Below are 18692 nucleotides of genomic sequence, written 5' to 3' on the forward strand. Positions count from 1 at the left end.
CCCCGCCGCCGCAGCAGTCTAGAAAAATACCCTGTCAACGGGAAATGTTTGCTGTTCGGGTTAGATACTGTTCAGAGGGAAACATTCTCGATAATGTCTGCATGTAGTGGAATACGTTAGCATGAAATGTGTGCAAGTGTTGAGACTGTAGAAGTGCAACAGATTTTTGGGGAAGTTAGCTGAGATGTGAATTGGAGGTGAAGTTACTTTTGTCAATCATGTCAGACCATCTTTACCCTTACGAGAAGGCTGAGGGCTTGTGCTGAGTATATGATATGGCATTTGTAACGCGCCTATACACAAGTGTTTCAAGGCGCGACGAGGCAGGGAGGGGGGAACAAGGGGAAGACAGACAGCGATCCTACTAGGCCAGGTGTCATTCAGACCGCGCAAGTGCAGGGGGAAGGGAAAAAGGGGAAGGGGGAGGGGGAGGGGAGTGCAGTACAAATAAGTAGAATAGAAATAAAATAATAAATAGGGCCAGCTGGTGGCAAGTGCAAGGTAAGTGCAGACAAGTGCTGGGGGGGGGCTGTAGGGATACAGAGACAGTCCCGCAGTGCAGGGGTTGCCAGGGAGGCATTGCAAGTGAAGAGTGACTGGGCCCAGGACCGAGGTCGGTGAGAGTGGCCCAGTTGCAGAATCAGTGCCGTTTAGGTGAAGAATTTAGCAGGGGAGAGGGAGAGAGAAAGCAGAAGTGAAGAGGAAGGTTTTGAGGTGCTTCCGGAACCGGAGATGGTTCTCCTCAAGTTTCAGGGAGGCAGGAAGGCTGTTCCAGAGGGAGGCCCCTGCCGCGGAGAGAGATCTACCCCCAGCTCGTTGCTTCGAGAAGCAGCTGACCCTGAGGGAGTTGGAGACGGATGAGCGTAGGGCTCGGAAAGGAAGATATTTAGGAAGAGAGAGTTGAAGGTATTTAGGCCCCAGGCCCCAGAAGGCCTTGTGGACAATGCAGAGGGTTTTGAACTTAATCCTCGCAGCCACTGGGAGCCAGTGTAGAGATTTCAGTCCTGGAGAGATACGGTCCCTGGGCTTGAGGTCAAGGACAAGTCTCGCAGTTATGTTCTGGATGAGTTGCAGAGGGCGGAGAGTGGAGGCAGGCAGATTAAGATGGAGGCTGTTACAGTAGTCCAGCTTCGAGAGAACCAGGGCTCGGGAGACAGTGAGCTTCTGGGGGAAGGAGAGGAAGGGAAGAATACCTCTGAGGAGGTGCAGCTGGTAATGTGACTTCTCAGAGACGTCAGATATATTAGGAGAGAAGGAGAGTGTGGAGTCGACGATGACCCCGAGGTTTTTTACCTTGCAGGAAGAGGGCCAAGAGAGGCCGGCCAGAGAGCTGCAGGGAAGGAGGGAGTGGGTGTGCCGATGAGTAGGATCTCAGTCTTACTAGCATTAAGGCAGAGGTCATTGGCAGCACACCATTCCTGGATAGCAGACAGACAGTCAGAGATGAGGGAGGGAGGGAGGGAGGGAGAGGAGGCCGAGGGTAGCCTGAAAATGAGCTGGTATCGTCCGCATAGCACTGAAAGTTGGGGCAGAGGGCGGCGATGCGGTGGGCAAGGAGTGCTAGATACTGGTTGAACAGCCAGGGAGAGAGATTAGATCCCTGGGGAAAGCCACAGGTGGAAAAAAAGATGTCAGAGAGGAAGGACCCAAGTTGGACCTGGGAGGGTCGATTGGAAAGGAAAGAGGTCAGCCTCGCCAGAGCCTGACCAGTGATACCCAGGTTATCACGGAGACGGTTGAGCAGGATGGCATGGTTGACAGTGTCAAAGGCAGAAGAGAGATCGAGCAGAATGAGAACACACGGAGTGTTGGAGTCGAGGTTCAAGAGCAGGTCCTCACGGATGTTCAGGAGAGCAGTTTCCGTGCTTCTGGCCGCTCTGAAGCCAGATTGATGGTCATGGAGACTATCAACAGCTTCAGCATGGAGGTTAAGCTGGGAGATGGCCAGTTTCTCCAGGAGCTTGCCCAGGAAGGGAGTGATGGAGATTGGGCGATAGTTAGCCGGACAGGAGGGGTCGGCAGAGGTTTCTTAAGGAGAGGGTGCACAAGGGAGTGCTTGAGGGGGGATGGGAAGACTCCAGAGGCGAAGGAGTGGTTGCAAAAGTCAGCCAGGGCAGGAGCCAGGGAGTCGATGTGGTCCTTGGTAGTTTTGGAGGAACAGGGGTGAATCTGTTTAGACGAGACTTTCATAGATCGGACTTGTCTGGAAACCTCGTCAGCAGAAAAAAGGGGAAAGGCAGAGAAGGAGGGAGGAGGGGTGGCTGCAGAAGGCCCAGAGGAAGAGCAGGGAAGAGAGGGGGGAGGTGATAGGAGGAGAGTGAGGACAGGATGTCCTGAGTTTTAGAGATGAAGTGGGAGGCCAGTGCAGTGCAGAGGGCCTGGGAGGGGACAGGAGAGGTAGAGACTGCAGCAGGGTTGGCAAGCTCCTTGCAGATTTTAAAGAGTTCAGCCGAGTTGTTAGATCCCGCAGAGATGCGGGCTTGGATAAGGGCTCTCTTCTTGGTGAGAACAGAGAGACGGTATTGCCTTTGGAGCAGGCAGCAGGCCAGTTTGTCAGAGGATGAACATGAAGCACGCCATTTCCTCTCTGCCACCCTGCACTTGCGTTTTAGGGTGACGAGATCCGAATCATACCAGGAGTTACATTTAGCTTTGGGCTTCAGGCGGATTTTCATGACAGGGGCAAGGATATCAAGAGCATCAGATATAGTAGAGTGGAGCAAGGAGGGGGCTGTGTCAGGGTGGGAGTCAGCCGAAGGGGGAGGGGGGGCGAGAAGGTGGCAGCGAAAGCCGCAACTGACACGCGCTTCATGGGTCGGATGACCGAGAAGGTGGGTGGCAATGATGAGGGTGGCTTTGCCTGTGGGGTAGGGAGGGTGAGGTGGGAGGATAGGAGAAAGTGATCACTCCAGTAGAGAGGAGAGGAGAGGAGAGGAGAGGAGAGGAGAGGAGGGAGGGACAGAGAGGGGAAGGTCAGAAGAGATCAGCATCAAGAGTGTGCCCTGCAGAATGAGTAGGCCCAGACGGGAGAATAGAGAGTGAGAGAGAGTCGCAGAGGTCACGAAAGAGTCCAGTGGGCGACAGGGGGCATCTAGGTGGATGTTGAAGTCCCCAAGAAAGAGGAGTTGAGTGGTAGAGGACAGGAGTGAGGAGGAGAGGTCAGCCCACTCAGAGAGGAAGGTGGAAATTTGACCAGGTGGCCGATAGATAGTAGCCACGGTAAAGGAATGGCTAGGAGAGAGAGAGAGTCGGCAGACAAGACATTCAAAAGAGGGGTAGGTCTGCGTAGGAGTGACAGTGGCAGGAATCCACTCAGGGAAGATAAGGGCAACACCCCCCCCCCCCTGCACGGTTGGTCCTGGGCACAGAGAGGATCTTGTAACCTTCAGGTAGGAGTGTGTCAAAGCTCGTGACAGAGCTGGCTGTGAACCATGTCTCAGTGAGACTGAGGACGTCAAGGTCCAGTTCCTCAAGAAGGCGACAGATATCGGAGGAATGCTTGATGGCAGAGCGAGAGTTAAGAGTGGCAAAGTGGAGAAGGTTGCCATCCTTGAAGGACTTCCGGGGAGGGGTACAGATCAGAGGTACGCCCTGCGGAGGTGTAGAAGAAGGAGGTGAAGAGGGAGTGTGAGAGGGGGCAGTGAGGGAGGGTAGAGGCAAGGTAGCCGAAGACAGGGGGGGGACAGCAGGGGAGGAAAGGAAGTTGATGAGGCAAGGGAAGCGTCTATCAAAGAGGTGAAGGTTGGCCTGAGGGCCTTGGACCAAGACGGTCCCATTAGCATAGACATTAATGATGGCCTTAGAGGAGCGGAAGGGGGCCAAGAGGACATCCCAACGGGTGCCACCATTAATGGGAGAAGAGGAAAAAGGAGAGAGCACAGAGACCATATGAAGGGTCCATAGGTCAGGTGAAGGCACGAAAAAGAGGATGTCAGTGAGTTTCCTTAGAGCAGGCACTAGTGTAGGTGTCAGCGATAGGGAGGCCTGGGTTGGAGACCAGGATGTCCTTTTTAAACTTTTTCCTACCAGATTTAGTGAGGAGAGCAGGATAGTCAATAGAGAAGCAGTTAGAGAAGATAGGCGAGATAGAGAGCACCATGGAGTGGGGGGGGGGAGACAGATGATGCGAGAGCCCACAGACAGGAACGGCAAGACAAGTTACCACATTTCAGAACAACAACAGTATTGTGTTTTAGGAACACAGTGGAGAGGCCACCTAGGTTTGAGAATCCTGCGAGGAGAGAAAACCCTGGTTACCACAACTGTGGAACACAGTGAGGTGAAGACACCGTGCGAATGCAGTGGCCAGGCGTGGGTGGGGGTGGGCAGGAAGAAGGTGGAGAAGGTGAAATTTACTTGCGCCTTGCGTCCCCTGCGGACACCTGCAGACACACAGGGAGCCGCAACTGCAGGAGTCGCCCTTGGCCTTGGGGCCCTTAGCCGCAGGGAGCTGCCGGGCAGAGGGCTGCCCAGGAGCAGGGTGGTAATAGAAGAGGGAGGAGAGGAAGGGGAGGGGGGTGTGGGCGGACAGGGAGGCGGGAGGGAGAGGAGGACCAGGAAGTGGGAGGGGAGGGGAGAGCAGGCACAACAACGTGCTCGGAGCGCAAATGCAAAATTCTTTTTTAAAAAAAAACACAGGAAATCACTCAGAGGCCCGCTAGGGCCAGGTAGGGCTTCCTGGCCTGCAGTTCCATCTTGGCGACCGCTCTCCAACGCTCAGCTCAACAAAGAAGCTAGCAGGGGGAGCGGGCGTCGAGTAGCCCAGAAGGGAGGCAGCCAGACAGCCAATCAGAGGGGGGGGGGGGGGGTGGGCATGCAGGGAGGCGGGAGGGAGAGGAGGACCAGGAAGTGGGAGGGGAGGGGAGAGCAGGCACAACAACGCGCTCGGAGCACTAAAACCCAATAGTGAGGCGCAAAACAAGTGCTCTGGTCGCTTATACAGCTTAAGCAGAACTAGATAGTTCACTTAATATAGTAGGCACCAGATATTGTATTAACAAACATGCCATTTGCAAACGTGATTTTATTTTCTAAATTGTAGCTGATATTTTAAGAGCACAAATTGGTTAGAAATGCAAACAATGGGGGGGGTGGCCAATCGGCAGCGGAGATGGCCCTGTAGTCGGTGAGCTCTGTGAGCAGAGGAAAACGCGTACCTTTTTAAACATGTTTCCCGACCAGCGCTTCATTTCTGGATGTTACCCCTTTATAATTCTGGCAGCGTAACTTAATTTCTGATGTTTGTTAATCTGCTTAGAATCACATGCTGTGCATAGGTCCGACATCCAGTGGTCACTGAGTATTGCATTTTGTTTTCGTATTCGAAAAGGGACGTCGACAAGGCGTGTCTGAAACACTATCCCTATAGTGACGTGCGTTGTACCCACAATCCCTCACGCGTCGAGGTCCCTCAGATTGTTTTTTCAGCCCAGCTACTGGTAGCCTTTACGCAGATCTCCTCGAGAGACATTGCAGATTTCATCTCCTCGACCTTTGGTCGTTTTCCTATATTAATATAGAACATATCGATTTCCCCCCCCCTCGACGCTGTTGTGAAGCTGTCTCCGCCGAGCAAGATCTTCGACGGAGGGGACGAGCGGAGGAGATCCTTCGGCGTTGCCGAACACGTGGCCTGGCCTCGCAGGCCATATACAGTAGGGAGAGTGGGGGTCGTGGGACATCTCTGGTTCTTTTCTGAGAATGCCTTTCCTTTTCCCCTTCCTTTCCCTTGGGGTGGTTATCACGATTTATTGCCTCGGCTATGGAGAGGACACCCTTTAGGTTTTGCCCGCTTTGCAAGGGCAAGTTTACTTGGAAGGACAAGCATTCACGGTGTAACCACTGCTTGCCCCTCGATCACAAAGAGGAAGGTTGCACGGCTTGTCGGCTTCTTAAGCCGAAGACCCTAAAAGACCGTAGGGTCAAGAGGTGGGCGGCCTACGCTATGTCGAAGGCCGACGCTTCACCCACCGTTGCTACCACCGACAGTGACGAGGAACGTGATACCACGACCTCCGCTACGGAAGTCGAAAACCCCCCTAAGGAGCGCACACGCGCTTCGTCGTCTGTCCCCGGCCCCGACGGGCTCGGCTCACGCCCTGCTTATGGGGATGAACACCCCGGCGACATTGACGCACACAAGACCACACATAAGCACACAACCCAGGGCTCTTCTTCGTCGAAGGCGAAGAGAGCATCGGCGCCCAAGGAGACGCAGGTTCCACCGGCGGCCTCCTCGGACCGTTCGGGTTCGAAGCCCCTCTCGCAGCCGCGACCAGCGACTGGGCTTTCGGCAAATAAGGGCGCCGCCCCCAAATCATCGGCCGGCGCTCATCAGCAGAAGGCGCATGCCGCCGTAGAGCGATCGACACCCATAACGTCGAAACCACAGCCCTCCGCTGACAAACGAGTCGCTGAGAGCTTGGCGAGGATCGTGGTAGCCGACGCCCACAAGCGTACGCCGAAAGACACGTCGAGCGCTACGCAGAGGTCGAAAGACACGCCGAAAAAGCCCGAAGAAAGGCAGGGACTACCCCCTTCAGTCGAGGGGACCCCCAACACACCTGAAGGCTTTTCGGAGGGCGACGGGACACTTTCCTCGACGTTGTGGGAGAGGTCGAGCCGTTTTCAGCTACAAGACACTATTTTTCCCCCGCTAGACCGCTCAGGGGTACCCCATGAAACCATGGAGAGGCTCCATCTCTGCATGGAGAGAATGGAGAGGTTTATGAATACACAGAACCCTCCCACTCCCAAGAGAATAAGAGAAGGGCCTCAGGAGGACCACAGGGCCAAGATTCGGAAATTAGTCAATCCCCACCAGGACACAGCCTCAGACTGCCAGAGTGTGTATGACCTCACTGGGGAGGAACATTACTTTGAGGAAGAGGATGATTTTATGGACGAGGAAGAGGGACGGAACCAGGAGGAAGGTCTGGAAGACAGCCCAGACTTGGTAGGAGAAGGCTTCGGAGAAAATCCAGAAGAAGGACCTTCTCACCCCTGGCAATCCCCATCAATATATTCCGACACTGATGTCCTAAACCTAAATCCTCCTGACAATTCACCTATTAGAAACACGTCTCCCATTGACGATCAGCCCACATTCAATGCCCTGTTGCGCAGAGCAGCAGCACATTTCGAACTGGACACTGGGGAGCTCTCTCCTGAATTAGACTTTGTGGAAAGAGTAATTAAGGAGAAACCCCCGGTCAGTCAGACCATTCCCCTCCTCGCTTCGGTGAAGAGAAGAATCATCCCTTCGCTGTCCACACCCGCACTAATCAGAGGGGTCAATCCTAGAATTGCAAAACTTTTCACTCCTTCACCCTCAGACCCGCTGTACATCAGGGGACATTCCATTCCGGATTCCCTGGTAGTAACCAATACAAGAAAGAGGGCAGGGGTACCACTTTCCACCAGTGAGGCACCACCTGACAAGGAGGGCAAGCGGTTATATGCCCTTGCAAAGAGTTACATCCTCGGCTGCCTTTTCGGCAAGAATTGCGAACATCAATTCTTTGCTCGCTAGCTATGCGGACGCGCAGTGGGCCAAACTGCGCAAAGACGCCGAAGAAGCGCCGGAACCACTACGTACACGCCTGCTTACAACTATTGGCGAAGGAACCCAGGTCAACCAGAGTATTGTAAAGAACTCTCTGGATGCGGCAGAAACAGCGGGACGTTCCCTGGTTCAGGGAATACTCCTAAAACGCCACGTATGGCTGCGCAACTCAGCGTTCAAACCGGAGACACAGGCGTCTTTAATAAATAAACCTGTTGAAGACTCTAACCTCTTCGGGAAAGCGGTGGATGAGGCTCTGGAGATGGCTAAAAAAAGAGTTCGATACTATCAAAACTCTTGACCAAATCTCTAAGCCCTCTACCAGGCGCGGCTATGGCAACAAACGCTTTTTTCGTGGCCAACGCCAACAACAAAACCAGCAGCAACAGTACCCTGCCACCAATTTCCAGACCAATAGTGGGCAGCACAGCCAAAGAGGACAGTGCCGGGGCAAAGGAAGAGGGCGGGGGTCCACCCCCAGAGGCTCCCAAGCCCCTAACAACACCAAGTGACGCGAAGATTCGCGTCCCCTCCCATGCAACACCGGTCGGGGGCCGGATAACATCCTTTCTTCCAGCACGGGAGGGTATAATGTCAGACCTCAGGTAACGGAAGGTATTTATTCAGTGTACTTCCTTGTACCCAAAAAGGATCTAACCATGCGCCCTGTATTAGATCTGCGCCCAGCGAACAAGTTCATCAAACCCCAAAAGTTTCGTATGGTGACCTTACAGGAAGTGATCCCACTGCTATCACAGGGAGATTACATGACAACATTGGACATGAAAGATGCATACTTTCATATTTTAATGTTGCCAGCGCACAGAAAATACCTCCGTTCATGATATAGGGCAAACACTACCAGTTCAGATTGCTACCCTTCGGCATAGCATCAGCACCGAGGGTATTCACGAAGGTGCTGGTAGTGGCAGCGGCCCACCTGCGCAGGTTGTCCATCCCAGTTTACCCTTACCTCGACGACTGGCTCATAACAGGGGATTCTTACGAAACATGCTTCTCCAATACCCAAAAGACTGTAGACCTTTTGTTCCAGTTGGGCTTCTCCATCAACGAAAAGAAGTCCAGCCTAGACCCCAGCCAAATCAAACAATTCCTAGGGGCTCTAATTCAAACAAAGGACGGCCTCGTCTTCCCCTCAAAAGAGAGGGTCCAAAACATGCTGTTTCAGATCTCTCAATATGTGACCGGTCGAGAGGTGACGGTACGCAAAGCAATGCGCTTGCTAGGCATGATGGCGTCGTGTATTTATTTGGTACCTCACGCGCGCCTGCGCCCAATGCAAGAGTGGCTCAACAGCCAGTGGTGTCAGGCCAGCCGACTCTGGGACGATCTAGTGGTCGTCTCGCAGGCCTTAGTTCTCTCGCTACAATGGTGGACAAAGGGAAACCTGGAAAAAGGAAAACCCTTTGCCACACCCGCGCCGGAAGCCACTCTAACCACAGACGCATCCCTCACAGGATGGGGGGGCTCACCTATCCCATCAGACTGCTCACGGAGTGTGGACTCCGAACGTAGCATCCAAACACATCAATCTTCTAGAGTTACTAGCAGTGTTCAAGGCGCTAAAAGCCTTCCAGGAACACCTACAAGGCAGGACAGTGATGGTCCTTACAGACAGTACCACAGCCATGTATTACATCAACAAGCAGGGGGGAACCCACTCTCCAGGACTGTCCAAACTGGCCCAAAATATATGGAAGTGGGCTCTCAAACAAAACATGTTCCTACTGTCACAACATGTACCAGGGGAACTCAATCTGCTGGCAGACAAACTCAGCAGAGATTTCCCCCTGCCCGAAGAGTACGAATGGCGACTGCACGAAGACATCGTCTTCGACGTCTTCACACAATGGGGATTCCCAGAAATAGACCTTGTCGCAACCATGGAGAACTCACAATGCCCAAGTTATGCCTCCAGGTACCCCCAGAACCAATCAAAGGGGAACGGTCTGTCGATGCAATGGTCAGGGAAATTTGTTTACGCTTTTCCCCCGACTCCCCTTCTCAACAAGGTGGTGCACAAGATGCACCAGGAACAAGTAACCATGATACTGGTGGCCCCAATGTGGGCCTGACAGCCATGGTTCGCTCACTTGATGGAGATGTCTCTATCTCCCCCCCAGTGAAACTCCCCTGCCCGTACAACATGCTGTCACAAGACAAGGGGAGGACTCTGCATCCATGCCCCCAAAACATGAACTTAGCAGCTTGGCTCCTGAGATCATAAAATTCGGACATCTACAGCTCCCGCAGAGATGCATGGACATCCTCAGGGAAGCCAGAAAACCTAACACTCGCCACTGCTATTCTAGCAAATGGAAGAGGTTTGTCATCTGGTGCAGGGGTAAGAGCATCAACCCAATTGACTGCTCTCCCACACATATTCTATACCTGACCCACCTATTGGATTCAGGTCTAGTGTTCAATTCCATTAAAGTCCACCTAGCGGCACTTTCTGCATACACCACTTCCCAACTCAAGGTGTCGTGGTGGAAGATCCCTGTTATAAAGGCCTTCATGGAAGGAGTAAAGAGAATACACCCCCCGATAGCTGACCCAGCTCCCGGATGGGACCTTAATGTGGTACTTACCAGACTCATGGGCTCTCCATTCGAACCCATGCACAAAGCATCTCTTAAACACCTCACTATTAAGACTGCTTTTTTAATAGCTATCACCTCCATCAGGAGAGTAAGTGAACTTCAGGCTCTTTCTGTTCTAGACCCCTTCGTTACAGTTCAGAGATAAGGTGGTTCTACGCACTCACCCAAGGTTTGCTCCGAAATTCATCTCAAAATTCCACGTAAACCAGTCTATAGAACTACCAGCGTTCTTTCAAAATCCTTCCAACTTGGGAGAAAGGACTCTGCACACACTAGATGTCCGCAGAGCGGTCATGTTCTACATGGAAAGAACCAGACCACTGAGGAAAACTAATCAGTTCTTCGTCTCGGTGGCAGCAGGAAGAGAAGGGGATGCAGTTTCAAAGTCCACTATTTCTAGATGGATTGTTCAATGCATCACTCTCTGCTATACTCTTGCTAAGAGAGAACTGCCCTTTAGGCCAAGAGCACATTCTACTCGAGGCACGGGGGCGTCCATAGCATTCATTGCAAATGTTCCCCTTGAGTCCATCTGCAAAGCGGCTACCTGGAGTTCTGTGCACACCTTTACAAAACACTACACTCTAGATACACACTCTAGATCTGACTCCCAGGTGGGATAGGCAGTGCTAAGACATCTTTTCTCTACTGTTCCTTCTCTTAACCCACCGCCAACTCCGGGTACTGCTCGCTAGTCTATGCACAGCATGTGATTCTAAACAGATTAACAAACATCAGAAGACAATGCATTACTTACCGTAAAAGCATTTCTGATGGTTGTATCTGCTTAGATTCACATGCGCCCACCCTTCCTCCCCGCTCGGATGGAAGGAACATAGACTTCCTTTTATATCTCTCTTTTCTGTACTCACTCACGTCTAGAAGGCTCCCTCAGGGCAGAAAAATACAAACAGAGGGACCTTGACGCGTGAGGGATTGTGGCTACAACGCAAGTCACTATAGGGATAGTGTTTCAGACACGCCTTGTCGACGTCCCTTTTCGAATACGAAAACAAAATGCAATACTCCGCAGTGACCACTGGATGTCGGACCTATGCACAGCATGTGAATCTAAGCAGATGCAACCATCAGAAATGCTTTTACGGTAAGTAATGCATTGTCTTATAAAGCCTCCACACGTTCTGAGCTTGAACGGCTCTCCTTTGATGTTACTGCCGCCTTGGTAGCTTGATATGGCGCCGGCTTCCCTCGCGGAACTCTTCGACTCGCTGTTATAAATTATATGACTACTTTTATCAGAAGGACCTCGTAGGGTGTCTACCGCCTAATAAATGTCTTGATTGTGCTCGTCAGCGACTTTTTCTCTTCTACTTGTGGGACCCTGGTGGAGGAATGCAGCCGGTTTACTTTGCTGAAAGAGTGGGTGAGGCTTGCAGCAACGGTCTCATGTCGGAGGATTAGCCGCCACGCCCCGTCAGCTGTCCCGGCTACGCGAGCAAGATAATACGCTCGCCTCAAGGAAACGTGTTTTTCTTCACAAAGGCTTTATGCCTTGATACTTCCAGAACTAATCTTTGTTATAAACATACGCTCTACTAAGATTTAATTGTAAACTTCATTTTAATTACTTTTGGAGCCTATATGAGTATATTTCTTCTACTACCTGTTTAAACAACATCATCTGGATTCAGAATAATTACCTGGTGCATTTGTGAGGTAAAATTCCCTCATTCATAACTGCTTAGCATTATTTGACCCAGAGGTAAAAGGGCGCTTCGGTACAAGGTTGCAAAGTACATTATATAAGTTTACAATTATAGATTATACAAATTGTGATTAGAAAATCACAATTACGGGCAAAAAAACACAAGGCACTAGCATCAAACATAGAAGGAAAGGGGTAAATGCTAGGTTGTATTCAGTAACCAGCTGATGACCTGTTTCCTAAATGACTGAAAGGACTCTATAGATTTGATGTTAAGTGGTAGGGCATTCCAGAGTTGGGAGGCAAGGACCATGAAACTGGATACTCCAGCTCTTTTTAAGGAGAATCCGGGCACTGTTAGGCATAATATGTTGGAAGAACTAGTGATTCTGGAAGCAGATTTCAAGGTAAATGTATTGGTGAGATAAGGATGGGCTAGATGGTTTAAGGCTTTGTATGCGAGGCAAATAGTTTTTAGGTCAATTTTTTGCTTTGAGAGCCATTTACACGAGTTTCTAGTGGTGGAGATGTGGTCTCGTCTTGGAATGTTTAATGCTTCTCGTAGCGCATTATTTTGGAGTACCTGTAGTTTATTAATGATGGATTGGTTTGCGCCTAGGTAAAGGCTGTTAAAGTAGTCCAGTTTACACTGTATAAGAGCCCTGGCCAGCGTGAGGCAGCTATTGGGGGACAAGAAAGGTCTGCAGGCCCTGATCAGCTTGCCAGTGTAGGCAGTGGCCGAGGCAGTCACGTTAAGTTGTTTGGCGAGGTTAGTGTTGGCATCAAGATAAAAGCCGTGGGTTTTCACACTTTTGACAATGGGAATAGTATTGCCATCAATGATGATACTGTTGTAACTGGGGCTAAGTTTCAAAAGGTTATTGGGTGAGCCGGCAAGGAGAAGTTCAGTTTTCTCATCATTCAGGCAGAGGCCGTGTGTGGCCATCCATGCCTGAATGATGGTAAAGATATCCTTAATCCGGATGATGTCAGCATTGTAGTTACCTGAGAGGGAAAGGAGTATCTGGGTGTCATCAGCATAATTGGTATAGGTGACACCCAGATGGTCCAGTTTGTCAGAGTGGCTTTGTAAATATATTGTACAAAGTGGGCGAAACACATGAGCCTTGTGGGACACCACATGTAATAGGGATGGGGTCAGCTGCCGCTACTGGTGCGAAAACAATCATGGTTCTGTTGGCCAGGAAGGATTGTAGCCACAGGACAGCAGAGGAGAAGTGAGCAGCGGAATATAAGTGGTTGCACAGGATTTTGTGATCGACCAAGTCAAAGGCTGCTGGCAGGTCTAAAAGGAGTAGGATGGCGGCGTTACCTTTTGTCTTTCATTTCATCAATCTGACTTTTGAGGTCAACAAGGGCCGTTTCTGTTCCATGTTGAGGTCTGAAGCCAGACTGACCTATTCCTAGCAGTTGGTTTGTCTCAAGGTGGTCCTGAATTTGCAGGTAGGCAACTCTTTCAAGGATTTTTAGCAAGAATGGGACCGTGATGATGGGTCTATAATTGGTGAGTATGGTTGGTTCTAGTGATAGTTTTTTTTAACAATGGGAGAACCCATGATTTCAAATTACTAGGGACTGAATTGGTGGCGAAGTATAGGTTTATTAGTTTAGTGATGAAGGGGGATAGATCTCTGGCTGCGTCTTTTATAATCTGGCCAGGGCAACTGTCCCCTTTGCAGTTAGACGGTTTTAGAGAGGCTATAATTTTTTATACTTGTAGTGGCGTGACCTTTTTGAATGTAAAACCTAAATTGGTGTCAATGGGCGGTGGTGTATTAGGGCTGGTAGACTTGCTACTGGTTAGTTGTTTACATTCTATTTTAGTTTGGAGTCCTGTAATTTTATTGGCAAGGGCATTCTGGATACTGGTGCACCAGGGTGTCTTTCGTGCAAGTATTTGTAGGTGGATTAGGTTTTTCTAATTCCTTCAGGATATTGAATAGTTCTCTGGGGCAGGAACCTGCCTGATTTATCCTAACATTGTAGGCTTCTTTCTTTGCGCAAATTATCTCATTTTTGTATAAGGAGGAGATATTCGAGAGATTGATTTCATTTTCCGCAGAAGGTGCCGGTTTCCAGAGCGCTTCTAACTTAGCTTTCTTTTTTCTCAATAGTTTGAGTTCAGGGGTGTACCAGGAGTTCAACTGAGCTCTCGGTTTTCCTTTGCGCAATTTCAATGGCATTGGTCATGGAATCATTAAAGGTGTTGACCAACGGGTTGATGTCGGCAGTGGCCGGAAGTGCGTTGAGACAGGGGAGGACCAAAGGTATTAAGGCTTAAGCAGTGATTCCTGGTCAGACAAACTGGTGCAGGAGGGCACTTTTTGGTTCTGGGTTGTTCATATTGATATCTAATGGGATGAGATGGTGGTGGGTCCAGACGAGAAGTTGGGGGCTTTGCAAGTCACCTTGCAATTGAGGGCAGCTACCCAATCGATGGTTCTACCCTTTTGGTGAGTAGGTTGAACGCTAAGTTGTGCGAAGCCATGCTCGACTAAAGCATTAGCTAAGGAGGAGGCTGGGGAGTCATAAGGGTCATTGTACCCAAGGTTAACATCACCCAGGATGATCATTTGTGCTGAAGGTTTAGAGTTTTCAGCTATTAGAGAGGTGATGTCTTCCTCAAAGGCTCCAGGATGGCCTGGGGGTCTTTATATTAGGTGAATGGAGATGGTGCTATTGTGGGAGGTTTGCAACTGGATTGTGAGATGCTCGCAAGTTTTAAGTGGAGAGGTAGTGATTGATCTGGGGTCTAGAGAGGATTTAAAGATGATAGCTACACCTCCTCCCCGAGCATTGGGTCTATCAGCTCTGAGGATGGAGTATTTGTCAGGAATGGCTAGGGTTAAGTAAGGTCCTGCTGCCTTATAAGGCCAAGTTTCTGTTATGGTGTGGAAGTCAAGATTATTGGTCAGGATGGTGTCAGCGATTTCTGTAGGATGGGCCACAAGGGATCTGACATTTAGTAATGCTCCTTTTAGGGGGGAGTAATTTGAGGCTGTATCATTTTTGTTAGACTTAGTGTGGGGTTTGGGAGAATGCTTGCTAATCATAGGAGGGAGTCTGGTACATAGTCTATTGTTCCGGGCTGTGAGGTTAGGGTTGACTGCGAGTGTGTTTCCTGGAGGCTGGGTTGTAGAAGGCTTAATACTAGGTTTGGTGTAGTTGGGATTAGTACTAGTATTAGTGCCTCCTGTCAGACATTGAACATAAGGTCTAGGATGGCACAGAGTTCTGTCAGAGCTAAAGTTGGTGGGGGTGACAACTGGGCTATCTTTGACTGTGGTGGTGTGGTTTTGGAGGTAGCTAGGTAGGAAGGGTAGCCTGGTAGACAGGAATGGTGTGGGGTAGGAGATGGGTGAATGTCTCCGACAACCAAGTTTGGCTAGGCCATTACTGAAGGCTATGTAGTTATTACCGCTGCAAGGTACACTATATTGCATGACACAGAAGGGGAACATGATGCGTGTGAGCCAGGTGAGCATAGTCTTGCTAGGGTGTGATCTAGGGTGAAGGGATGTAGAGGGCAGGTTCGACAGGGGCTACCGATGCGCACAAATAGGCAAATTCAATATTGGCTAGGTGCACAAAGATAGGCAGATTCAACTTTGGCTAGGTGCACACAGATAGGCAGATTCAATTTTAGCTAGGTGCACAAAAATAGGCAGGTTCAACTTTGGCTCGGTGCACACAGGCAGATTCAATTTTGGCTAGGTGCATAAGAATAGGCAGATTCAATTTTGGATAGGTGCACAAAAATAGGCAGGTTCAACTTTGGCTAGGTACATACAATTAGGCAGGTTCAACTATGGCTAGGTGCAAAAAAAATAGGCAGCATACTTTGCTACTGTAGTCGGGACTGGTTGGTAGAGGCAATTTGTATAAGCAGTTGTTCACACTGGATAGAGGCGGCTTTGCTGCTGAAGCTGGAGTGGGTTTCCCGGGGACTATCACTGAACGAGTTTTTGCACACTAGGAGCAGCTTTGCAAATGTAGGTAACGCAGCATTGCATTATCCGACGGTAGGAGCAACAATACTGATGGTAAGGGCAGCTAGGTCTCCTTCAGCCTGTGACCTCAAGCAAGTTTGTAAAGGTTTGACAGGTGGGTACTGCACAGGGGGAGGAAAGATTTTCCTTACTGGGTGGCGGTGAATCGAAGCGCTAGGATATGTCGCAATGCAGGCAAATAGCAGGCGTCGCTTAGGAATATTATAAACATTGCAGGTGGTTGGAATTAGGGCAATGCGTGTGTGTTTGATAGTGAAGTGAGGCTGTGTTGTATGACCGAAGTATGGGAAGTAGAGCGCATCGCTAGGGACTATGTAGCGGCAACTATATAGTTATTTCTGGAGACAAACACACACCAATGTATAAACAATATAGTAAGTTAAACAGCGATAGGTTAAGTCAGGAGCACAGGGGAGTCATGTGTGCTTGATGATGCATAGGCAGCATTGGTAGTCACCCAGCGAGGTGTGGCGATTGTAATTGGCTAGTAATGTTACCTTAGGTGAGACCAGGGCATGAGGGCCAGGGGGTCTGGCAGACAGCGGTCACGGCAAAAACAGGCAGAAAACAGGTGATGGCCTTGTTTACTTGGGCCTTGGAGAGAGTGGGCCGGCTACGCCTGCCAATCAGGGGAGAAATAGGCCGACTGGCCAATCGGCGGATGGCAATGGCTGCTGGGGGCCTGGTTAGGCTCTGGAGGCTTGCAACAAAGAACGGTCGGCCATCTTTGAGGGTGTTAGGTACCTCATGTACCTTAATGGTGAAGAAGGGTGCAGCATCACTATTTCCAGCTGTATTATGGCAAGGCAGGTATATTCTTCCTCATATTTCAGTGATCTTTCCTATGTAAGGCTGCAGTGTCTTGGATGGTGATTTTTCGTGGGCTAGCGCTACGATCACAGCGCTTACTGTTATTCCTGGGCAGATCAGGTGAGCTTTGTGCAGGGTGCCCGCTGCTCCTGCAAGGACAGTCCTGGTCGAAGGAGCTCCTGCTCCTTGGATGGGTAGAGGCAAGTGGGTCCTCAGGCAGAAAACTATTTTGGTCATTTCTGACTTTTCCCTCATTTTGAAGCTTTTGAATGGTGCGACATAGAGCCGCTTGAAGTAGCCTTGTATTTTGGATCTTTTGCGTCACTTGAATCTTTTATTAGTGAAAACTATACGGCTGCACAAGGAAAATAATTCAAACATCTGATCTTATTACTACCTGGATTATGCAACGAAATAGAAACACGCCTTAGTTGGACTTGCACAGTCATATTAGGTCCACCTGAACATTAACTATTACATCTTTATAAAGGATAGCAGCTCATTCTTTTACAAAAAAAACGACAATCCAATTTTGCCGTGAATCTTGGTGAACTTCACCATTTCTATATCCTTGGATCCACCATTTAAACTTATGACAGAACCCGTTACTCACCTTCTTTGACGTGCTGCTCTCATTACATTGTGCGGTGCTTCAATAACATCACCAGACTTCATTTACTCAACTCAAAGGGCTATATTCACCATTGACCTCAGTGAATATCTTCTACCCCTATCATGGCGGACTTTGTGAAAATTACGACTGCATCTGACAATGCACCATTCAATGCCTGCATGGAAACATTTTTAGAGGAACTTGGCAATATTCGGTCCTCTATTTCCACATTAGACTCTGGCTCCTCTTCCATACAAGAAGAACTTAAAGCTTTTAAAAACGATATCAAGACCTTTTCATTGGTGAAACGGAAGAAAGAGTCGGTTTTGTGGAGGACAGAAAGAGCCTCGAGAACCTGCAAGCGGAACTCGCACAATTGGAAAGTGAAGTTACAGAATTGGAAGACAGGAATCGCAGGGACAACCTTCGCTTCTACAGGATCCCTGACAAGGTTGAAGGAGATGACCCTATCATTTTCCTTACCAATTGGATCCCCTCTGCTCTTGGATTTATCTTCTCTCCCCCTTTGGAACTGCAACATGCTCCTCACCAAGACCCTTTATTGCTTGCTTCCTACGTCATCAGCAAGCATGTCAAATCCTTCTATTTGCCAGGAAAAATTCCCCTATCCTTTTCCAGAACAGAATCTTCATCTTTTCCAGGATTACCCAAGTCAAAAGGAAAAGATTTCTAGATATAAAACCTGTCTTGAAATCCCTCAATATTAAATATGGCCTTTTCGATCCTGCATGGATGATTACCATTCCTGATGGTCACACTAAAGAATTCAGGGAATCAAGTGTTCTTCATAATCTGATTCAAGCTCTTCAAATGTCTCTGATGGATATTTCCTCCCCGAACTCCTCGGTTAGCAATTCCACTCTGGATCCTCTGCTTCATTCTGTAACTTCCCGAATTCCTAAGAACCAACACGTCAAATACACTCCTAAACGCAGTAGATCTACCTCCTCAATCCCATTTGATGCTCCATCCACTTCAACTCATCTGAGACGTCAAGATCTCCCATTAAATCCACTGATCCCCTTTTGCAATTTTACAAACTTGATTGACCTTAAAATATGGAGTTTACTCCTCCTCTACCTTATCCGATTTACAAGTTATTGTTTAATTAATCGTCTGGTTTTTCACCCCTTTGTAGTTCTACTGGTTGTTCTACTTGTTCATACCATCATAACTTCAGCTATTATTCTCTCCTCTCGTTCTTTGCTTCTCTTCGCATGTGCCTGCTCTGTACTCTATCCCCATGATACTCTTGATTACTTACTTTCTAGCTATTCTCACCTCTATCTTTCTACCATAACGTTTTCCAATCTATCCCTTCTCATACAGTTTATACATTCCTATGTTTTCCTCTTTGTCGTCT

At 49.4% G+C, this 18692-nt stretch overlaps 1 protein-coding gene across 4 annotated transcripts in view; it reads left to right on the forward strand.

Annotated features, from left to right (window-relative positions):
* The window catches only part of ABL1 (ABL proto-oncogene 1, non-receptor tyrosine kinase), a 783695-nt gene that overhangs the window by 727411 nt on the left and 37592 nt on the right, over positions 1-18692 (forward strand). The gene's annotated exons all lie outside the window — the stretch shown is intronic.

The sequence above is a fragment of the Ambystoma mexicanum genome, chromosome 8 (genome assembly GCF_040938575.1).
Source record: "Ambystoma mexicanum isolate Mex_15411 chromosome 8, UKY_AmexF1_1, whole genome shotgun sequence".
NCBI classification, from domain to species: Eukaryota; Metazoa; Chordata; class Amphibia; order Caudata; family Ambystomatidae; genus Ambystoma; species Ambystoma mexicanum.